This window comes from Ascaphus truei, chromosome 10 (assembly GCF_040206685.1).
Source record: "Ascaphus truei isolate aAscTru1 chromosome 10, aAscTru1.hap1, whole genome shotgun sequence".
Lineage (NCBI taxonomy): Eukaryota > Metazoa > Chordata > Amphibia > Anura > Ascaphidae > Ascaphus > Ascaphus truei.
Window position 1 is genome coordinate 40,923,624 of NC_134492.1, and position 21,008 is coordinate 40,944,631.

General features: G+C 50.1%; 1 protein-coding gene across 3 annotated transcripts in view; it reads right to left on the reverse strand.

Moving 5' to 3' along the window:
- LOC142503887 (flavin-containing monooxygenase 5-like) overlaps positions 1 to 20,761 on the reverse strand; it is a 35,672-nt gene extending 14,911 nt beyond the window's left edge. The window contains exons 1-2 of one of the 3 annotated variants that reach the window (XM_075616777.1): positions 20,618 to 20,756; positions 616 to 706 (exon numbers count right to left, since the gene is read on the reverse strand). The gene's annotated coding sequence lies outside the window, so the exon portion shown is untranslated. The other 2 variants (XM_075616779.1, XM_075616776.1) reach the window with 2 other exon arrangements.
- Between the last annotated feature and the right edge of the window lie 247 nt (positions 20,762 to 21,008).

The following is a 21,008-nucleotide window of genomic DNA, read 5'->3' on the forward strand; positions in this document are numbered from 1 at the left end:
GCCGATGTATGAGGTGTATAGTATCAGTCATAAAGGTGTGTTTTAAGGTGGCGAAGTGGAAAATATAATGTACCGCGCACCAGATTGTGATTATAAATAAATTGCATTGAATAAATCAAATGATTATGACACTCTTAAGTGTAAAAAGCACTAAATAGTAGTGAATAGAAATACACAAATAGTGACTTAAGTATCTATGGTGACATCAGTGAAGTAATAGGATACAAATGCAACCTTAAATGCAAGGAGTCTGCAGCTAGTCTAAAATGATGGCTCAGCATCTGGGTTCTAGTGTGGGAGAAAAAAGACAGCGCACGACTCAGTGGATCAAACACAAATGTGTACAGGGAAAATTGGGAACAGGTAAGTATTACATGTACAAAATATCAGTATCATTCAGGCATTACATGTCAGGTACATGTTACCCCTTTGGAAACGTCTCTGGAAATCAGCAATGGGACCGCGCTCTTGGGGGGCCCGCTCTCTCTCCCCCCTGTAGAGACAGGCAGGGGGGAGATGGTATGCGGCGTGTTAAAGGAAAAGCAAACGGGCAGAGGAATCAGCAAGGCAGGGGAGGAGCGCCCTCTAGCAGTCTGATCCAGAAGTCTTTCTTACTTCTGGTGTCTGGTGTCTGCTGTCACAGCTCCTCTGCCGGCTGCTCCTCTGATCATCTCCCGCCAAAGGTGGGCATGGGAGAGAGAGAGAGCTGAGGGAGAGAAAGTGAGAGAGTTGAGGGGAGGAGAGAGAGCTGAGGGGAGGAGGGAGCTGAGGGGAGGAGAAAGCTGGGGGGGGAGATGACAGGGAGAGTGAAGCTGAGGGGGACAGAGGGGGAGAGCTGAGGGGGGGAGAGAGAGCTGAGGGGGACAGAGAGAGAGAGCTGAAGGGGAGAGAGCTGAGAGAAAGGGAGACAGCTGAGGGGAGAGACAGAGCGGAGAGGGGAGAGAACTGAGGGGGGGGTGAAAGAGCTAAGAGGAGGAGTGATGGAGGAGCTGATGATGAGGGGGAGAGCTATGATGGTGATGAGGAGGAGGAGAGATGATGAGAGAGGATGGGGGAGGGAGAAAAAAAAATTACAGTCCGTATTATATATTACTAGGGCCCTGACATTTTCTTTGCCCGGAGACCCACCCATGACTAGCTACACCACTGGCTAGAGCTGTTGCTCTGAATAGCCATGGTTGTGGGATCTGATCCTGCTGGGCCTGAAACAAGTAGCCCATCACGAGGTGCCTTGGGCTTGTCAGTAAAGGCTTATGGAAATCCTTTTAGCAAGTGTGGGGTGGGATACATTTAAATATACTTTGCATATCCATTAGCATACCTTCCAGGTATATATGGTGTGATCCTTTTTAAGTACAGGTGTGTCTCCATGTTATTTGGAGGGAGGTTTGAGGGGATATAAGGATACAATGCTTGGGACTCTACTAAATTATAGATACATAATAGATGAAGTTGAAAAAAAAAGACATGTGTCCACCAATTTCAACCTATAAATGTAGGTATCCCTCTCCCTCAAAAAACAAATGTCAGGGTCTGAATGGAGCTAAGACCACCAGGATAGGTAGGATAGGAGTAACAAGATATTTTCATGTTAATTCCACTTTTAAATAAAGTACAGTCCTCACGGACTGGCTTTTTAACCGCTATTCTACTCTATTTGAATAGATAGATTTGTAATATAGAATACGACTAGCTGTCAAATGTAATTTCCACGAATTATGACCATGTCGGGCTCGCAGACATGAGACAATCCCCCCAAAGGTGCTACAGAGCGTATACTCACTGCCAGCAGCTATAGCCACGAGATGCTGGACAGATAATGTTGCATATTGTATACTTGCGTTGGTACTCACTGTACACATCCCAGGTTTTTGACTTGCTAGATTACATTTAAGGATAATTAAAAGATTACTCCAGGGTCTGGGCTTTGTACAGACAGTAATCAAGTAAAAAATAATGCTGTTTGCAGGACTGCCGACGGGGGGAGAACAGAGACAAGGGTCCTGGGCTCGGTGGCTGTGGGGGTCCTGGCCAGCACTGGAAGTTGGGCCTTCCTATCTCTCCTGCTGCACCCATTCTCTCCTTCCCTGCCATCCATCCTCTCTCCGCTCATCCGATACTGTCTCTCTCTCTCTCTCTCTCCCCATTCTGTATCTGTTTCTCTCTCCCCATTCTGTGCCTGCCTCTCTCTCCCCATTCTATGCCTGCCTCTCTCTCCCCATTCTGTATCTGTTTCTCTCTCCCCATTCTGTGTCTGTCTCTCTCCATTCTGTGGCTGTCCCTCTCTCCTCATTCTGTGTCTCTCCCTCCCCATTCTGTGTCTCTCCCTCTCTCCCCATTCTGTGTCTCTCCCTCTCTCCCCATTCTGTGTCTTTCCCTCTCTCCCCATTCTGTGTCTCTCCCTCTCTCCCCATTCTGTGTCTCTCCCTCTCTCCCCATTCTGTGTCTCTCCCTCTCTCCCCATTCTGTGACTGTCCCTCTCTCCCCATTCTGTGTCTCTCCCTCTCTCCCCATTCTGTGACTGTCCCTCTCTCCTCATTCTGTGTCTGTCCCTCTCTCCCCATTCTGTCTGTCCCTCTCTCCCCATTCTATCTCTGTCTCTCTCTTCCCATTGGTTATTGAAAGGTCATGTGACCCTGCTGAGTGCTTGTCTCTCCAAGCGCTGAGCATTGGAGAGCACCACTTGAGCGTGGCCGTACTTATTGTGATTTAGGCCTGGGACATAGTTGTTGTAACAGTGCGGAGGCGCGCTGAGGCTCAGGGAAAGCGGTGCTTTCCCTGGCCTTACACAGCACGCCGTCTGGGGGTGGGCCAGTGACGTCACAGAGCTGGTTCGCCCTCATTGAGCAAACCGCTCACGTGACCGGCCCTGCACTCCGGCGAGCGCCAAATCTGAAGACTCGTGAGACACACGCTTCCGCAAGCGTGCGAAGCGTGTGAGAGCCCAAGCTAAAGCTGCTCTCATTGCGGCTGCAGGGGTTCAGTGCCGAGCAGCAGCGTGCCTCAGCACGGGTCAGCGCATAAGCGCTGACCATGCCCGAGGCCTTACTGAAGTGATCTCGCCAAGCGTGCTCAGCGGCAGTGTGGCCGCAGTATAAAGTTGTAGTGCAATCTAGTGTAGAGTAATGTAGTGTATATAAATGTATGCTATTGTCTGTTAGTTAAAAACAAATTCTACACATTTAATATAGTCTAAATGTAAATGTATTTATTAAGTTAAGGATGCATCTTCGAATCGATGGTGTCTTACAATCGAGGAAATACAGTAGTTTTGTATTGGGACGGGGTATTGTGTGTACATTAGGGGGAGGGGGAAGCAGTGTGGGAGGGGGAATTGTGTGTGTGTGTGGCTAGGGGAGGAGAGGGACATGAGTGTGAGGAGGTGTAATTGAGGGAGATGGGGTAATTGAGTGATAGCGGAGGGGGGGATAGAGGGAGGAGAGAGGGTGTGTAAGAGAGGGAGGAGTGTGAGTGAAGAAGGGAGGGGGAAGAATGAGAGACAGGTGGGAGAGAAATACAGGCGTGAAAGGAGAGGACTGGCAAAGCTGCTGACGGGGGGGAGCGTGGCGCTGACATGGAGGGCTCTGACACAGGAGGGGGAGGGCAAAGCTCCAGTTCTGAGCCACAGGGAAACTGTTGGCGGCCCTGGTTGTTTCAATTTGTACAAATTAATCAATCAATCACACTGACAGCTCATACTAGTATTAACTTGAAAATATGGGAGGCACTTTTGAAATAGAGACTATTTGTTACAGATGTAGAGCAAGAAGACATTATTAGATTCTACCATGTGCTGCCAAGAATATATCAAATAAAAAATAACAGCAATTACAGGTTTGTTTTGCCTGTTAGATACTATAGCAAAGACTTGGCATAGTGTACTGTACTGTATCCTGTTGTATACTCAGTTCTACTATAATTTAGACCAGGACAGCATTCACATGGTATGATCCTGCACCTTTTATGAGATTCAATGTAAATACATATATGCGACTGCTAATTGAATGCAGGAGATTTCACTATTTGTTCTACAGAATATACTGATAGCACCATTAAAGGCATGCAAATGAAAAGGTTAAAACATTGGGGCCTGGGGGTGCTAACATGGGATTGCTGTGTGATAAGATTCAGTCAAAAATGTGCTATGGTTTCTATTACTGGATACAATTTTAATATCGTGACGTCACAATAAAGCAGAGACTGCTATTAGAATGAGGAATCAGACAGGTGTGATAAAGAATAAGTTCTCCAGTGGTTTAAGGGTCCTGCATAGAACCAGTGTACTAACAACAGTGACTTATTTCATGACTTCAATCTTAGTGACTGACATCTTTTTTTTTTTAACCAAAACCTGACACTTATAACTATCTTGAAACATTTTGTACAGTTAGTAAGTAAACATGATGGGGTTTGAGGTCCTCTGACTTCTCTATGTTGAGTGATAGCACTGTGTTTTCCCAAGAGTTTGAAAAGCCAAAGCCCCCATCTCTCCCTCTCCTTTACCGTTATTGGCTCTCTGACAAGGACAGGGTAACGCACTAACTAGTTTAGGGGTCACAAAGAAACGCAATATATAGTTAATTTCCCAAAACAGCGAGCGTATATCTGCTTTTAGCATGGTAAGACTTATTTAAGAGAGCCAATTTGATTGTTAAATTCTTTAAAAATCGGCAATTTTGCTTTCTTCTTTTTTGTTGCTACAGTATGTTGATATTTTGAGAGAATTGGAAATGATGGGCCTTCTGGAGCTGAACAGCACTGTTTTTAGCTCTTGAAGCCCCGGTTCCTGAGATACATTAGGCAGTAGGACCTGCTGAGGCATCTACCTTGATGCAGGCTTGAAATGTCTTGGTCCAAAGGATTTAACTAAATGACCCATATTTATGAGAGGAACAAATAAGAAAAAAACAGATAGTAATGTACTAAGTAATTTGTTATATTGGATATAGCATTGGGGACTTTTCTGTCTATTGTTTTATGTATTGGAAGCAAGAGTAATTATGCTACATAGAAAACGTAGGTACATCCTTGATGCAGAAGCATTTCTGAGGGTCTGTAGAGAGCAGGCTTAGCAATAGTGCTTAATGTCAGGAAGTAGCTAAAACTGCTAATATGATCTCATCATGCATAGATAAGGGGATGGATGAAACGGGAGACAGTAGCATTTTGACATTGTATAAATCCTTAGTAAGACCACACTTTGAATATGGAGTAAAGTTTTGGGCACCGCTCCATAAAACAGATATTATGGAACTAGAAAAAGGGCAGAGAAGAGCCATCAGATTATAGTAATAATGGGGATGGAAAGCTATCCAAATGAGGATTCTTTACATTAAAAAGAGCTATCTAACAGGGGATATGATAACTATTTATAAATATATTCAGGCTCAATACAAAGAACTTTCAAGGGAACTTTTCATCCCATGTACACTACAAATGACACAGGTCTTCCCTTGTTATATGTGAAATAACTCAAGGTTCAGTACTGGGACCCCGGCTTTTTAACTTGTTTATTATTGACCTTGAGGTTGGCATAAAGAGCAAAGTATCCATTTTTGCTGATGACACTAAATTGTATAATGTAGTTTAATCCGAGCAGGATGTAATTTCTCTCCAGAAGAACGTGAAAAGTCTGGAAACTTGGGCAGGTAAATGGCAGATGATGTTTAATACAGATCAATGTATAGTAAGGTTATGCATTTGGGAAACAAGAATAAAGAGGCTACTGATAAATTAAATGGGAAAAAATTAGGTCAATCTTTGATGGAACAAAAGACAGGGGTGCCCAATTCTACTTCCAATTGACAAAACATATATGGTAATAAGTATAAAGTTTAAATACTTCAATAATAATTACTTGGTTAGTTAGTTAAGCCCTACCATATATGTTTTGTCAATTGGATGTAGCATTGCGCACCCCTGTGTTTTGTTGTATACATTTGCCACGCTCAGTAGCACTCTTTTTTGACATATATATTCATAATGTGGTAGGTGTAGGAGTTTGAGCTACAGTAGCTGGGAATGTGTGTTAATCAATCTTTGATGGAGAAGGATTTAGAGTGCTTGTAGACAGCAGGCTTAGCAATAGTGCCCAATGTCAGACAGTAGCTTCAAAGGCAAACAAGATCTTATCTTGCATTTAAGGGCGTTGGAATGAAAGGGAAGTAAACATAATTATGCCCCTTTATAATTCATTAGTAAAACCATAGCGGTTTCATTCTGGCTCTGCAAATCCGAGCAAAATGACCAAAAAGGCTCAAACACATTTTTTTTTTTCAAATGAGAGAGAGACACCTGTGCTCAAAAAGGAGTGCAAGGAGGATATGCAAAGTATATTTAAATGATTAACTCCCAATACCTCCTAAAAGATTTTGATAAAACCTATACTGACAACTGTAAGGCCCCTTGTGATGGAGGAGGAACTAGTGTCAGTCCAAACAGGAACTGGACCATAAACGGCTGCTATTCAAGGCAGCAGCTCTAGCATTGAACTAAACCAGATGCTGGAAAGCCCTATGTCATAGCATACTTTTAAGCTTTACTGCTCACACCTGCAGCCCCTTCCCCCTGACTTCCTTTAAAAGCAGACCACTTCCGGGTTGCCAGTTTAATGTGCCTTGTGCAGAAAAAGGAGAACAGCTGAGCTTCCGAGGAGATGTGTTAAAAGACAGATTAGTTACAGGTGTGAGGAGTAGAGCTCAAAGGTATGTTGTGATAGTGGAGCTTTCCAGCAACTGGTTTACTGCTGCGGCACAGTTTATTCGAGCATTTGCCCGTTCTGTGCCGCAGCAGTAGCCTGGCGCGCGCCCGAGTGTGACGGGCGCACGCCGAAGCAGCGGAAGAGCGCCCTCCGATCGGGGCGCTCTCCCTACCGCTGCCGGGTCCGCCGGGTCCCCCGGAACCCCCTGCCGCTGTCCCGCGATCGCGGGACACCAGGGCTCCCTCGGGGAGCCCCTGGACACGCGTGCAGCGGGCGCACGCTCCCGATGACGCGTGACCGCGCGTCTATGACGCGCGGCACGCCGAGGGGCGGCCACTAGCAAGCCGGGAGATTTCCCGGCTTGCGGTACCGACCACACTTCAATAAAGTGTGTCGGTAGTGTAGTTTGATGCTAAAGCTTTGGATGCCATTCTGGTTTGAGAAAGGCCAAGTGTGGCCGAAACGTCAGTCATTTTGTTGGCAATAAATTAGTTTTGAAAATTCCGTGGAGCCCTGTTTTTTAAAGCTGCTGCCCTGACACAGCTATGGCTGTGGGTTCTCGTCCTGTTGGCTATGACACCAGTACATAGTTCCTCACAAGGGGCCTTAAATATTTAATTTTCCGTATACAGTAGATCTTAGGGAAATCTTTTAGGAGGTCTGAGTCATTTAAATATACTTTGCATAACCATTAGCATATCTCCCAGGTGTTCTCCGTTTTGAGCATAAGTATCTCTCCATATGTTATTTGAAGGGAGGTTTGAGGGGATATACAGTATATAGTGCTTCGGACTCTATTGTAATTTTTAGGTTGCCCATTCATTGCCATTGTGGCAATCCATACCCATATTGTGGGCATGGGTTACCACCATGATAATCAATGGGTGGAGGGTGTGGAGGCAGTTGTTCTGGGAGGGTGGTTAGGCCTCCCAGGGGGTGGTGAGAGGGGTGTTAATTACCATAGTGGTTAATCACCTCTAAGGTGATTAAGGGGTTACAGGTCAGTAGTTAGTTTTTTTTTTGACTTAGATGAGGAGCATGAGGACAGCTTTCATCCTGGTAGGGGTAAGTACAACTTTTATTTACTATATGCTGGCTGGGTAATATTTTAGTAGTTTTATTTTTTAATGGGAAAATGCGCTATTATCCAGATCTGGATAATAGGGGTTTTGTCCATTACTGTACTGTATGTGTTAAAGGGGGGGGGGGGGGCAGTAGGGTGCCCCTTCATTGCCTTTCGGGTTATCTTTGCTGCCTTTGACGGCATAGGTAGCCAGACTGGCAATCAATGAGTGTATTGGTTATTGTATTGTAATGTTAATTGTGGGTAGAGGGGGTGAATGAAAGGCGTAGTAGCCCTGGCGTGGGTGGTTAGGCCTCTTGGGTGGGTAGTGGGAGAGGTTAACCCCTTCATTACTACTGCTAAGGTAATGAAGGGTTTAACTCCTCCCGCAACCTTCCCGGTTGGCCAAACCACCCACCCTGGGGCAACTACCCCCTTCACCCATTGAATTTACCCACAATAAACCAGGTACTCTGGCTTAACCCCTTCATTGCCTTAGCGGCTAGGTAATGAAGCTGTTTGTATTTATTTTAATAACACAGTATTGAAGCAGGGGGTCCCTGGAGCTGAAGTTACAGCTTGCCGAGTTACAGGCCTTGGTATGGTGTGCCAGTATCTCCCTGCATTGTTTAAATGTTCCGGTCACGTGGGCTGCGGGAGAATTTAAATATGGCGAAGATACCAGCACCCCATACCTGTATCTGCCCATGATACCCAGCCTGTATCTGCGGAAGCAGGTGGTCCCCTAGGCTTAAATTAATGCGGTTCAGCTCCGGGGACCCCCTGCATCAATACTGTTATTAAAATAAAATAAAAGCCCCGTGATCACTTGTTAGAGGCCCACAGGGAGAGTGACTGATTCTGTAGCACTCTTACTGCACGTCTCTTACAGACAGGTGCAGCCAGTAGGATTCACACAGCGTGAGTCCCATTCCGATGCAGGGACCCCCGCGGTGTTAATCTGATGGATCATTAAGTTTGGCCACTGGGATTCCACAAGCATAGATGAATAAAAAAACGTGACCGCAATGAATTTCGTGAGGTGAGTGCAACCGACCATAACACTGCATCTGTATATTTAGAACTTGAGACTCAGCTAAAATCTCAATCTCTCTGTCTCTCTCATGGGTGGCAGCACAGTTGGAGGAACTTGCCCTGGGAGCATAAACACCTAGTTACGCCTCTGCTTACAATGTATGGGCTCTATTCTTATAATCGTAATAACTTTATTAACTTTACATTTCTTGTATTATTCTAAATAAAATTTAGAAAATATATATCCCCCCCTATAAAACATCAATAAATTGTGAGAGATAAAAAAATAAATATATGTACTGTATCTTCTGCCAGGATTTGCTAAAGTGCGCTGGTACCGGTCGCACTAACGCACAGAAATTCCAACTGACTTGAATGGGAATTTCCATGCACTTTTGCGTGATCCGCACTAACATACTTTAGTACTGGGGTGTGCAAACTTTTAGTGCTGCGGCCCCCTGTCTCTCATCCTCCGGCTCTCGCGCCCTCTGCAGGGTCATGTGACGTCACGTGATGCACTGCGTCATTTGACACGTGTGACGTCACTTCACATGGCGCCGCAGTGTAATTTTATGTTGCGTTGCCATGGCGATGCAACACAGCCGGCTGAATCCCAGTAAGTAAACAGTTACAGGGGCCTCCCGCGACCCCCCGGCATTTAATTTAAATCCCTGGGGGAAGAGCGCGGGGCCTCTGCAGCTGCCCGCACCCCCCCCCCCTCAGGCAAAATCTCCCACCACCCTGGGGGTTGCACCCCCCACTTTGCGCACCGCTGCTTTAGTAAATACACTGTAATTAACTTAACGATTTAGGAATGTAGCTGTCGCAGAACCACTAAAAATGCAAAAAAGGGACTTTTTAAATTGCAGCTTTAACAAATAAATATATGTTCAAAAATCACGTAGGGGAATGAAACCTTTAAAAGTTTAAATAAGCATTTAAATACATTTGTAGTTTTAAGATAAGCAGGAAAGGGTTGCTGCTTCAATGCAATTGATATTTCAATCTTTTTACATAAGTGTCATTGTAGATCAAGCATGTCAAACTCGCGGCCCACAACGAACATATTTGCGGCCCAGCCCAGTGGTTCCCAATCTGTGCGCCGCGGTGCCCTGGTGCGCCGTGGCTTGCCTTGAGGGGCACCGCGATTATCCCTCCCCATTATCCCTCCCCATTATCCCTCCTTCATGCCAGCCGGGCCGCAGGGGATTGGCTGCAGGCAGAGAGGAAGCCCGGGGGCGGGGCTTCCGCTTTGTGCAGAGCACACGGTGAGTGTGTGTGTCTGCCTTCCCGCTCCTGGCTCCTCTGCCTGCTGGTGGCTGCGCGGTGTCCCGTCCCCTTCTGCCCCGGGGGACAGGAGAAGGTAGGGAGGGTGCTGGGGGTGTGGGGGTGCTGTGGGAGTTAGTTGTACATTTGCCTGTCCTGCACGGATCGCATGCTTCCCCCCCCCCCCCACACCCCTCACTCACATCCGTCGCTGCCTCTGCTCTCCACTGCTCTCCTGTGTGTGTGTGTGTGTGTGTGTATCTGTGTGTATGTGTATCTGTGTGTGTGTGTATCAGTGTGTGTGTATCAGTGTGTGTGTGTGTGTGTGTGTGTGTATCAGTGTGTGTGTGTGTGTGTGTGTGTGTGTGTGTGTGTGTGCGTGTGTGTGTGTGTATCAGTGTGTGTGTGTGTGTGTGTGTATCAGTGTGTGTGTATCAGTGTGTGTGTGTGTGTGTGTGTGTGTGTGTGTGTGTGTGTTTGTGTGTGTGTGTGTATGTGTGTGTGTATCTGTGTGTGTATCTGTGTGTGTCTGAGAGAGTGTGTGTCTGAGAGAGAGAGAGTGTGTCTGAGAGAGAGAGCGAGAGAGAGTGAGTCTGAGAGAGAGAGAGTGTGCCTGAGAGAGTGTGTCTGAGAGAGAGAGAGATAGTGTCTGAGAGAGAGAGTGTCTGAGAGAGAGAGTGTTTGAGAGAAAGAGAGAGTGTCTGAGAGAGAGAGAGTGTCTGAGAGAGAGAGAGAGAGAGAGAGAGTGTCTGAGAGAGAGAGTGTCTGAGAGAGAGAGAGTGTCTGAGAGAGAGTGTGTCTGAGAGAGAGAGAGTGTCTGAGAGAGAGAGTGTCTGAGAGAGAGAGTGTCTGAGAGAGAGAGTGTCTGAGAGAGAGAGTGTCTGAGAGAGAGAGTGTCTGAGAGAGAGTATCTGAGAGAGAGAGAGTGTCTGAGAGAGAGTGTGTCTGAGAGAGAGAGAGAGCGAGAGAGAGTGTCTGAGAGAGAGAGAGAGAGTGTCTGAGAGAGAGAGTGTCTGAGAGAGAGAGTGTCTGAGAGAGAGAGAGTGTCTGAGAGAGAGAGTGTCTGAGAGAGAGTGTGTCTGAGAGAGAGCGAGAGTGTGTCTGAGAGAGAGTGTCTGAGAGAGAGAGTGTGTGTGTCTGAGAGAGAGTGTGTGTTTCTGAGTCGGAGAGGGGGAGAGAGTCGGAGAGGGGGAGAGAGAGTCGGAGAGAGAGAGTTGGAGAGAGAGAGTTGGAGAGAGAGAGTTGGAGAGAGAGAGTTGGAGAGAGAGAGTTGGAGAGAGAGAGTCGGAGAGAGAGTCTGAGAGAGTCAGAGAGAGAGAGGGAGAGAGGAAGTCGGAGAGAGGAAGTCGGAGAGAGGGAGTCGGAGAGGGAGTCGGAGGGAGAGAGGGAGAGAGGGAGTCGGAGAGAGGGAGTTGGAGAGAGAGGGAGTCGGAGAGAGAGGGAGTCGGAGAGAGAGGGAGTCGGAGAGAGGGAGTCGGAGAGAGGGAGTCGGAGAGAGGGAGTCGGAGAAAGGGAGTCGGAGAGAGAGGGAGTCGGAGAGAGGGAGTCGAAGAGAGGGAGTCGGAGAGAGAGGGAGTCAGAGTGAGAGAGGGAGTCGGAGAGAGGGAGTCGGAGAGAGAGGGAGTCGGAGAGAGGGAGTTGGAGAGAGGGAGTCGGAGAGAGAGAGAGTCGGATAGAGGGAGTCGGAGAGAGAGGGAGAGAGGGAGTCAGAGAGAGGGAGTCGGAGAGAGGGAGTCGGAGAGAGAGAGAGTCGGAGAGAGGGAGTCGGAGAGAGGGAGTCGTAGAGAGGGAGTCGAAGAGAGAGAGAGTCAGAGAGAGGGAGTCGGAGAGGGAGTCGGAGAGAGGGAGTCGGAGAGAGGGAGTCGGAGAGAGAGAGTCGGAGAGAGGGAGTCTGAGAGAGGGAGTCGGAGAGAGGGAGTCGGAGAGAGGGAGTCGGAGAGAGGGAGTCGGAGAGAGGGAGTCGGAGAGAGAGGGAGTCGGAGAGAGGGAGTCGGAGAGAGGGAGTCGGAGAGAGGGAGTCGGAGAGAGGGAGTCGGAGAGAGGGAGTCGAAGAGAGAGAGAGTCAGAGAGAGGGAGTCGGAGAGAGAGGGAGAGAGGGAGTCGGACAGAGGGAGTCGGAGAGAGGGAGTCGGAGAGAGGGAGTCGGAGAGAGGGAGTCGGAGAGAGGGAGTCGGAGAGAGGGAGTCGGAGAGAGAGGGAGTCGGAGAGAGAGGGAGTCGGAGAGAGGGAGTTGGAGAGAGCGAGTCAGAGAGAGGGAGTCGGAGAGAAAGAGAGTGTCTGAGAGAGAGAGAGAGAGAGTGTCTGAGAGAGAGAGAGTGTCTGAGAGAGAGAGAGTGTCTGAGAGAGCGTGTCTGAGAGAGAGCGTGTCTGAGAGAGAGAGTGTCTGAGAGAGAGAGAGAGAGTGTCTGAGAGAGAGAGAGTGTCTGAGAGAGAGAGAGTGTCTGAGAGAGAGAGAGTGTCTGAGAGAGAGAGAGTGTCTGAGAGAGAGAGTGTGTCTGAGAGAGAGAGAGAGTGTCTGAGAGAGAGAGAGTGTCTGAGAGAGAGAGTGTCGGAGAGAGAGAGAGTGTCTGAGAGAGAGAGTGTCTGAGAGAGAGAGAGTGTCTGAGAGAGAGCGAGAGTGTGTCTGAGAGAGAGAGTGTCTGAGAGAGAGAGTGTGTGTGTCTGAGAGAGAGTGTGTGTTTCTGAGTCGGAGAGGGGGAGAGAGTCGGAGAGGGGGAGAGAGTCGGAGAGGGGGAGAGAGTCGGAGAGGGGGAGAGAGAGTCGGAGAGAGAGAGTCGGAGAGAGAGAGTCGGAGAGAGAGAGCCGGAGAGAGTCAGAGAGAGAGGGAGAGAGGGAGTCGGAGAGAGGGAGTCGGAGAGAGGGAGTCAGAGAGAGGGAGTCGGAGAGAGGGAGTCGGAGAGAGAGAGTCGGAGAGAGAGAGTCGGAGAGAGAGAGTCGGAGAGAGAGAGTCGGAGAGAGAGAGTCGGAGAGAGAGAGTCGGAGAGAGAGAGTCGGAGAGAGAGAGTCGGAGAGAGAGTCAGAGAGAGGGAGAGGGGGAGAGAGAGTCGGAGAGAGGGAGAGGGGGAGAGAGATTCGGAGAGAGGGAGAGGGGGAGAGAGAGTCGGAGAGGGGGAGAGAGAGTCAGAGATAGATAGTCAGAGAGAGGGAGAGAGTCAGAGGGAGAGAGAGAGTCAGTCAGAGAGAGAGAGTCAGTCAGAGAGAGAGAGAGACAGTCAGAGAGAAAGAGACAGTCAGAGAGAGAGAGTCAGTCAGAGAGAGAGAAAGTCAGTCAGAGAGAGAGAGAGAGAGAGAGAGTGTCTGAGAGAGAGAGTGTCTGAGAGAGAGAGAGAGTGTCTGAGAGAGAGTGTCTGAGAGAGAGTGTCTGAGAGAGAGAGAGTGTCTGAGAGAGAGAGAGAGTGTGTCTGAGAGAGAGAGAGTGTGTGTCTGAGAGAGAGAGTGTGTGTGTCTGAAAGAGAGTGTGTCTGAGAGAGAGAGAGAGAGAGAGAGTGTCTGAGAGAGAGAGTGTGTGTGTCTGAGAGAGAGTGTGTGTTTCTGAGTCGGAGAGGGGGAGAGAGTCGGAGAGGGAGAGAGGGAGTCGGAGAGAGGGAGTCGGAGAGAGGGAGTCGGAGAGAGGGAGTCGGAGAGAGAGGGAGAGAGGGAGTCGGAGAGAGGGAGTCAGAGAGAGAGAGGGAGAGAGAGGGAGTCGGAGAGAGGGAGTCGGAGAGAGAGAGGGAGAGAGGGAGTCGGAGAGAGGGAGTCGGAGAGAGGGAGTCGGAGAGAGGGAGTCGGAGAGAGGGAGTCGGAGAGAGGGAGTCGGAGAGAGGGAGTCGGAGAGAGAGAGTCGGAGAGAGAGAGTCGGAGAGAGAGAGTCGGAGAGAGAGTCAGAGAGAGGGAGAGAGAGAGTCGGAGAGAGGGAGAGGGGGAGAGAGAGTCGGAGAGAGGGAGAGGGGGAGAGAGAGTCGGAGAGAGGGAGAGGGGGATAGAGAGTCGGAGAGGGGGAGAGAGAGTCAGAGATAGATAGTCAGAGAGAGGGAGAGAGTCAGAGGGAGAGAGAGAGAGAGTCAGTCAGAGAGAGAGAGTGAGAGAGAGTCAGTCAGAGAGAGAGAGACAGTCAGAGAGAGAGAGACAGTCAGAGAGAGAGAGAGTCAGTCAGAGAGAGAGAGTGTCTGAGAGAGAGAGAGTGTCTGAGAGAGAGAGAGTGTCTGAGAGAGAGTGTGTCTGAGAGAGAGAGAGTGTGTGTCTGAGAGAGAGAGTGTGTGTCTGAAAGAGAGTGTGTCTGAGAGAGAGAGAGAGAGAGTGTCTGTGAGAGAGAGTGTGTGTGTGTCTGAGAGAGAGTGTGTGTTTCTGAGTCGGAGAGGGGGAGAGAGTCGGAGAGGGAGAGAGAGAGTTGGAGAGAGAGAGTCGGAGAGAGAGTCGGAGAGAGAGAGGGAGAGAGGGAGTCGGAGAGAGGGAGTCGGAGAGAGAGGGAGTCGGAGAGAGAGGGAGTCGGAGAGAGAGGGAGTCGGAGAGAGGGAGTCGGAGAGAGGGAGTCGGAGAGAGGGAGTCGGAGAGAGGGAGTCGGAGAGAGGGAGTCGGAGAGAGGGAGAGGGGGAGAGAGAGTCGGAGAGAGGGAGAGGGGGAGAGGGAGTCGGAGAGAGGGAGAGGGGGAGAGAGAGTCGGAGAGAGGGAGAGGGGGATAGAGAGTCGGAGAGGGGGAGAGAGAGTCAGAGATAGATAGTCAGAGAGAGGGAGAGAGTCAGAGGGAGAGAGAGAGAGTCAGTTAGAGAGAGAGAGTGAGAGAGAGTCAGTCAAGAGAGTCAGTTAGAGAGAGAGAGTGAGAGAGAGTCAGTCAGAGAGAGAGAGACAGTCAGAGAGAGAGAGACAGTCAGAGAGAGAGAGTCAGTCTGAGAGAGAGAGAGTGTCTGAGAGAGAGTGTCTGAGAGAGAGTGTGTCTGAGAGAGAGAGAGAGTGTGTGTCTGAGAGAGATAGTGTGTGTCTGAAAGAGAGTGTGTCTGAGAGAGAGAGAGAGAGAGAGAGAGAGAGAGTGTGTCTGTGAGAGAGAGTGTGTGTGTGTCAGAGAGAGTGTGTGTTTCTGAGTCGGAGAGGGGGAGAGAGTCGGAGAGGGAGAGAGAGAGTTGGAGAGAGAGAGTCGGAGAGAGAGTCGGAGAGAGAGAGGGAGAGAGGGAGTCGGAGAGAGGGAGTCGGAGAGAGAGGGAGTCGGAGAGAGAGGGAGTCGGAGAGAGGGAGTCGGAGAGAGGGAGTCGGAGAGAGGGAGTCGGAGAGAGGGAGTCGGAGAGAGGGAGTCGGAGAGAGGGAGTCGGAGAGAGGGAGTCGGAGAGAGGGAGTCGTAGAGAGGGAGTCGAAGAGAGAGAGTCGGAGAGAGGGAGTCGGAGAGAGGGAGTCGGAGAGAGAGGGAGTCGGAGAGAGAGGGAGTCGGAGAGAGGGAGTCGGAGAGAGGGAGTCGGAGAGAGGGAGTCGGAGAGAGGGAGTCGGAGAGAGGGAGTCGGAGAGAGGGAGTCGGAGAGAGGGAGTCGGAGAGAGAGAGTCGGAGAGAGAGAGTCGGAGAGAGAGTCAGAGAGAGGGAGAGAGAGAGTCGGAGAGAGGGAGAGGGGGAGAGAGAGTCGGAGAGAGGGAGAGGGGGAGAGAGAGTCGGAGAGAGGGAGAGGGGGATAGAGAGTCGGAGAGGGGGAGAGAGAGTCAGAGATAGATAGTCAGAGAGAGGGAGAGAGTCAGAGGGAGAGAGAGAGAGAGTCAGTCAGAGAGAGAGAGTGAGAGAGAGTCAGTCAGAGAGAGAGAGACAGTCAGAGAGAGAGAGACAGTCAGAGAGAGAGAGAGTCAGTCAGAGAGAGAGAGTGTCTGAGAGAGAGAGAGTGTCTGAGAGAGAGAGAGTGTCTGAGAGAGAGTGTGTCTGAGAGAGAGAGAGTGTGTGTCTGAGAGAGAGAGTGTGTGTCTGAAAGAGAGTGTGTCTGAGAGAGAGAGAGAGTGTCTGTGAGAGAGAGTGTGTGTGTGTCTGAGAGAGAGTGTGTGTTTCTGAGTCGGAGAGGGGGAGAGAGTCGGAGAGGGAGAGAGAGAGTTGGAGAGAGAGAGTCGGAGAGAGAGTCGGAGAGAGAGAGGGAGAGAGGGAGTCGGAGAGAGGGAGTCGGAGAGAGAGGGAGTCGGAGAGAGAGGGAGTCGGAGAGAGAGGGAGTCGGAGAGAGGGAGTCGGAGAGAGGGAGTCAGAGAGAGGGAGTCGGAGAGAGGGAGTCGGAGAGAGGGAGTCGGAGAGAGGGAGAGGGGGAGAGAGAGTCGGAGAGAGGGAGAGGGGGATAGAGAGTCGGAGAGGGGGAGAGAGAGTCAGAGATAGATAGTCAGAGAGAGGGAGAGAGTCAGAGGGAGAGAGAGAGAGTCAGTTAGAGAGAGAGAGTGAGAGAGAGTCAGTCAGAGAGAGAGAGACAGTCAGAGAGAGAGAGACAGTCAGAGAGAGAGAGTCAGTCTGAGAGAGAGAGAGTGTCTGAGAGAGAGTGTCTGAGAGAGAGTGTGTCTGAGAGAGAGAGAGAGTGTGTGTCTGAGAGAGATAGTGTGTGTCTGAAAGAGAGTGTGTCTGAGAGAGAGAGAGAGAGAGAGAGAGAGTGTGTCTGTGAGAGAGAGTGTGTGTGTGTCAGAGAGAGTGTGTGTTTCTGAGTCGGAGAGGGGGAGAGAGTCGGAGAGGGAGAGAGAGAGTTGGAGAGAGAGAGTCGGAGAGAGAGAGGGAGAGAGGGAGTCGGAGAGAGGGAGTCGGAGAGAGAGGGAGTCGGAGAGAGAGGGAGTCGGAGAGAGGGAGTCGGAGAGAGGGAGTCGGAGAGAGGGAGTCGGAGAGAGGGAGTCGGAGAGAGGGAGTCGGAGAGAGGGAGTCGGAGAGAGGGAGTCGGAGAGAGGGAGTCGTAGAGAGGGAGTCGAAGAGAGAGAGTCGGAGAGAGGGAGTCGGAGAGAGGGAGTCGGAGAGAGAGGGAGTCGGAGAGAGAGGGAGTCGGAGAGAGGGAGTCGGAGAGAGGGAGTCGGAGAGAGGGAGTCGGAGAGAGAGGGAGTCGGAGAGAGAGGGAGTCGGAGAGAGGGAGTCGGAGAGAGGGAGTCGGAGAGAGAGAGTCGGAGAGATGGGGAGAGATGGGGAGAGAGGGAGTCGGAGAGAGAGGGAGAGAGGGAGTCGGAGAGACGGCGTCGGAGAGAGGGAGTTGGAGAGAGGGAGTCAAAGAGAGAGGGAGAGAGGGAGTCGGAGAGAGGGAGTCGGAGAGAGGGAGTCGGAGAGAGGGAGTCGGAGAGAGGGAGTCGGAGAGAGGGAGTCGGAGAGAGGGAGTCGGAGAGAGGGAGTCGGAGAGAGGGAGTCGGAGAGAGAGAGTCGGAGACAGAGAGTCAGAGAGATGGGGAGAGAGGGAGTCGGAGAGAGGGAGTCGGAGAGAGGGAGTCGGAGAGAGAGGGAGAGAGGGAGTCGGAGAGAGGGCGTCGGAGAGATGGGGAGAGAGGGAGTTGGAGAGAGGGAGTCGGAGAGAGGGAGTCGGAGAGAGGGAGTCGGAGAGAGGGAGAGGGGGAGAGAGAGTCGGAGAGAGGGAGAGGGGGATAGAGAGTCGGAGAGGGGGAGAGAGAGTCAGAGATAGATAGTCAGAGAGAGGGAGAGAGTCAGAGGGAGAGAGAGAGAGTCAGTTAGAGAGAGAGAGTGAGAGAGAGTCAGTCAGAGAGAGAGAGACAGTCAGAGAGAGAGAGACAGTCAGAGAGAGAGAGTCAGTCTGAGAGAGAGAGAGTGTCTGAGAGAGAGTGTCTGAGAGAGAGTGTGTCTGAGAGAGAGAGAGAGAGTGTGTGTCTGAGAGAGATAGTGTGTGTCTGAAAGAGAGTGTGTCTGAGAGAGAGAGAGAGAGAGAGAGAGAGTGTGTCTGTGAGAGAGAGTGTGTGTGTGTCAGAGAGAGTGTGTGTTTCTGAGTCGGAGAGGGGGAGAGAGTCGGAGAGGGAGAGAGAGAGTTGGAGAGAGAGAGTCGGAGAGAGAGAGGGAGAGAGGGAGTCGGAGAGAGGGAGTCGGAGAGAGAGGGAGTCGGAGAGAGAGGGAGTCGGAGAGAGGGAGTCGGAGAGAGGGAGTCGGAGAGAGGGAGTCGGAGAGAGGGAGTCGGAGAGAGGGAGTCGGAGAGAGGGAGTCGGAGAGAGGGAGTCGGAGAGAGGGAGTCGTAGAGAGGGAGTCGAAGAGAGAGAGTCGGAGAGAGGGAGTCGGAGAGAGGGAGTCGGAGAGAGAGGGAGTCGGAGAGAGAGGGAGTCGGAGAGAGGGAGTCGGAGAGAGGGAGTCGGAGAGAGGGAGTCGGAGAGAGGGAGTCGGAGAGAGGGAGTCGGAGAGAGAGAGTCGGAGAGAGAGAGTCGGAGAGAGAGAGTCGGAGAGATGGGGAGAGATGGGGAGAGAGGGAGTCGGAGAGAGAGGGAGAGAGGGAGTCGGAGAGACGGCGTCGGAGAGAGGGAGTTGGAGAGAGGGAGTCAAAGAGAGAGGGAGAGAGGGAGTCGGAGAGAGGGAGTCGGAGAGAGGGAGTCGGAGAGAGGGAGTCGGAGAGAGGGAGTCGGAGAGAGGGAGTCGGAGAGAGGGAGTCGGAGAGAGGGAGTCGGAGAGAGGGAGTCGGAGAGAGAGAGTCGGAGACAGAGAGTCAGAGAGATGGGGAGAGAGGGAGTCGGAGAGAGGGAGTCGGAGAGAGGGAGTCGGAGAGAGAGGGAGAGAGGGAGTCGGAGAGAGGGCGTCGGAGAGATGGGGAGAGAGGGAGTTGGAGAGAGGGAGTCGGAGAGAGGGAGTCGGAGAGAGAGAGAGAGGGAGAGATGGAGTCGGAGAGAGGGAGTCGGAGAGAGGGAGTCGGAGAGAGGGAGTCGGAGAGAGGGAGTCGGAGAGAGAGGGAGTCGGAGAGAGAGGGAGTCGGAGAGAGAGGGAGTCGGAGAGAGAGGGATTCGGAGAGAGAGGGATTCGGAGAGAGAGGGAGTCAGAGAGAAGGAGTCGGAGAGAGGGAGTCGGAGAAAGAGGGAGAGAGGGAGTCGGAGAGAGGGAGTCGGAGAGAGAGAGGGAGAGAGGGAGTCGGAGAGAGGGAGTCGGAGAGAGAGGGAGAGAGACAGGGAGTCGGAGAGAGGAAGTCGGAGAGAGAGGGAGAGAGAGGGAGAGAGAGGGAGAGAGAGGGAGAGAGAGGGAGAGAAGGAGTCGGAGAGAGGGAGTCGGAGAGAGAGTCAGAGAGAGAGTCGGAGAGAGAGAGTCGGAGAGAGGGAAAGGGGGAGAGAGAGTCGGAGAGAGGGAGAGGGGGAGAGAGAGTCGGAGAGAGGGAGAGGGGGAGAGAGAGTCGGAGAGGGGGAGAGAGAGTCAGAGAGAGATAGTCAGAGAGAGGGATAGAGTCAGATGGAGAGAGAGAGTCAGTCAGAGAGAGAGAGAGTCAGTCAGAGAGAGAGAGAGAGTCAGTCAGAGAGAGAGACAGTCAGAGAGAGAGAGAGACAGTCAGAGAGAGAGAGAGAATCAGTCAGAGAGAGAGAGAGTCAGTCAGAGAGAGAGAGACAGTCAGTCAGAGAGAGAGAGAGAGTCAGAGAGAGAGAGAGAGAATCAGTCAGAGAGAGAGAGAGAGAGTCAGTCAGAGAGAGAGAGAGTCAGTCAGAGAGAGAGAGAGTCAGTCAGAGAGAGAGAGTTAGTTAGAGAGAGAGAGCGCATCAGTCAGAGAGAGAGTCAGTTGAGAGAGAGAGTCAGAGATGCCAAGTGTCAGGAAGAAAACATTAATTTTATCGTTGTTCTTGTTCTTTTTTTTTTATACTGTACTTTTCGAAATAAACCTAAATTTCTCTGAAAATTGAAGTATTTGTTTTTTTGCAGCCCACCTATACTTAAACCTTGTTTATTTGGCCCGTGTTAGCCTTTGAGTTTGATATGCTTGTTGTAGATAATCCCCTCCACCCCAAATTAAACACTGCACAAACATCATATACAAAGTGGAATAAAAAAATAAATCGCAAAAAAAATAACATATGAACCAGTAAATATCCTAAAAATAAAAATAGTCAAAATACCTGAAAATGGAAACACAAGAGCTGACACACTTAAGTGTCCAACGTTTAATGCCCTTTACCAGGAAGGATGTAAGATGCAATGGAGTGCTGAGCCTTTTTATATTGTACTTGCATGATATGACCCTTCAGTGGTAGAGAAATGCTGAACGTGCTATTTAAACAGTAAAACAACTCAGGTTCTCACTTCTATGTCCACGACCATGGACAATATCCCTAACTTCCAGTGTATAAAGAGCTGTGAAAGCCTTGGTATCAGCAGTCTATAATTTTCTATAATCAGAATATCCTGGTATAAAATAACCACACAACTCAAACACAGACGCATACAATCAAAAGAACCTCTAAGGAATAAAAAGGGCCATGATGTTACAAAAAAAAAAGAATTTTCTACTCCCCAATACAGCCTTTTGGAACATCACTAAAAAAAAACTTTGAGGGGAAAAATTATTATTATATTCATTTGTAATTAAGGGGTCAAACGAGACAAAATCTCCTACATTGTTACAGATGCTTGTTAACCGTCTTTCTTCCAGAGACTCCTTCTGCTGGGGAAGAGGTCAAAGAATTATGCGCTGTAGAATTACCTTTGAGGATCTGAAATGAGACTTGTAACAGATATACTTGTTCCCAGTGTCCTATTAAAAAGAAGGCACCTGCCTGATTCATACAAGCGAGCTCTGCTTCACTGATGCTCTGTAATAGAGAAGACGTTTTATAAATCCTCACTCCCCCAATCCTTACATTTTATATAATGAAAAAAAACACTTGGCAAGTGATACCACGTCAGTTTTATTTTAGTGTATTATAAGCCAGCAACACATGATTTCAGCATGATGGAGCAGGCAACGATACCAGAAAAACAAATCATAGATGTTACTTTGCCAAATGTTAATTGCCAGAGGTGACACTCTCTTCTCAGACTCTTATCAAGCATATTTGAATTAATATACACATTCCCAGAAAGCTCAACACCAC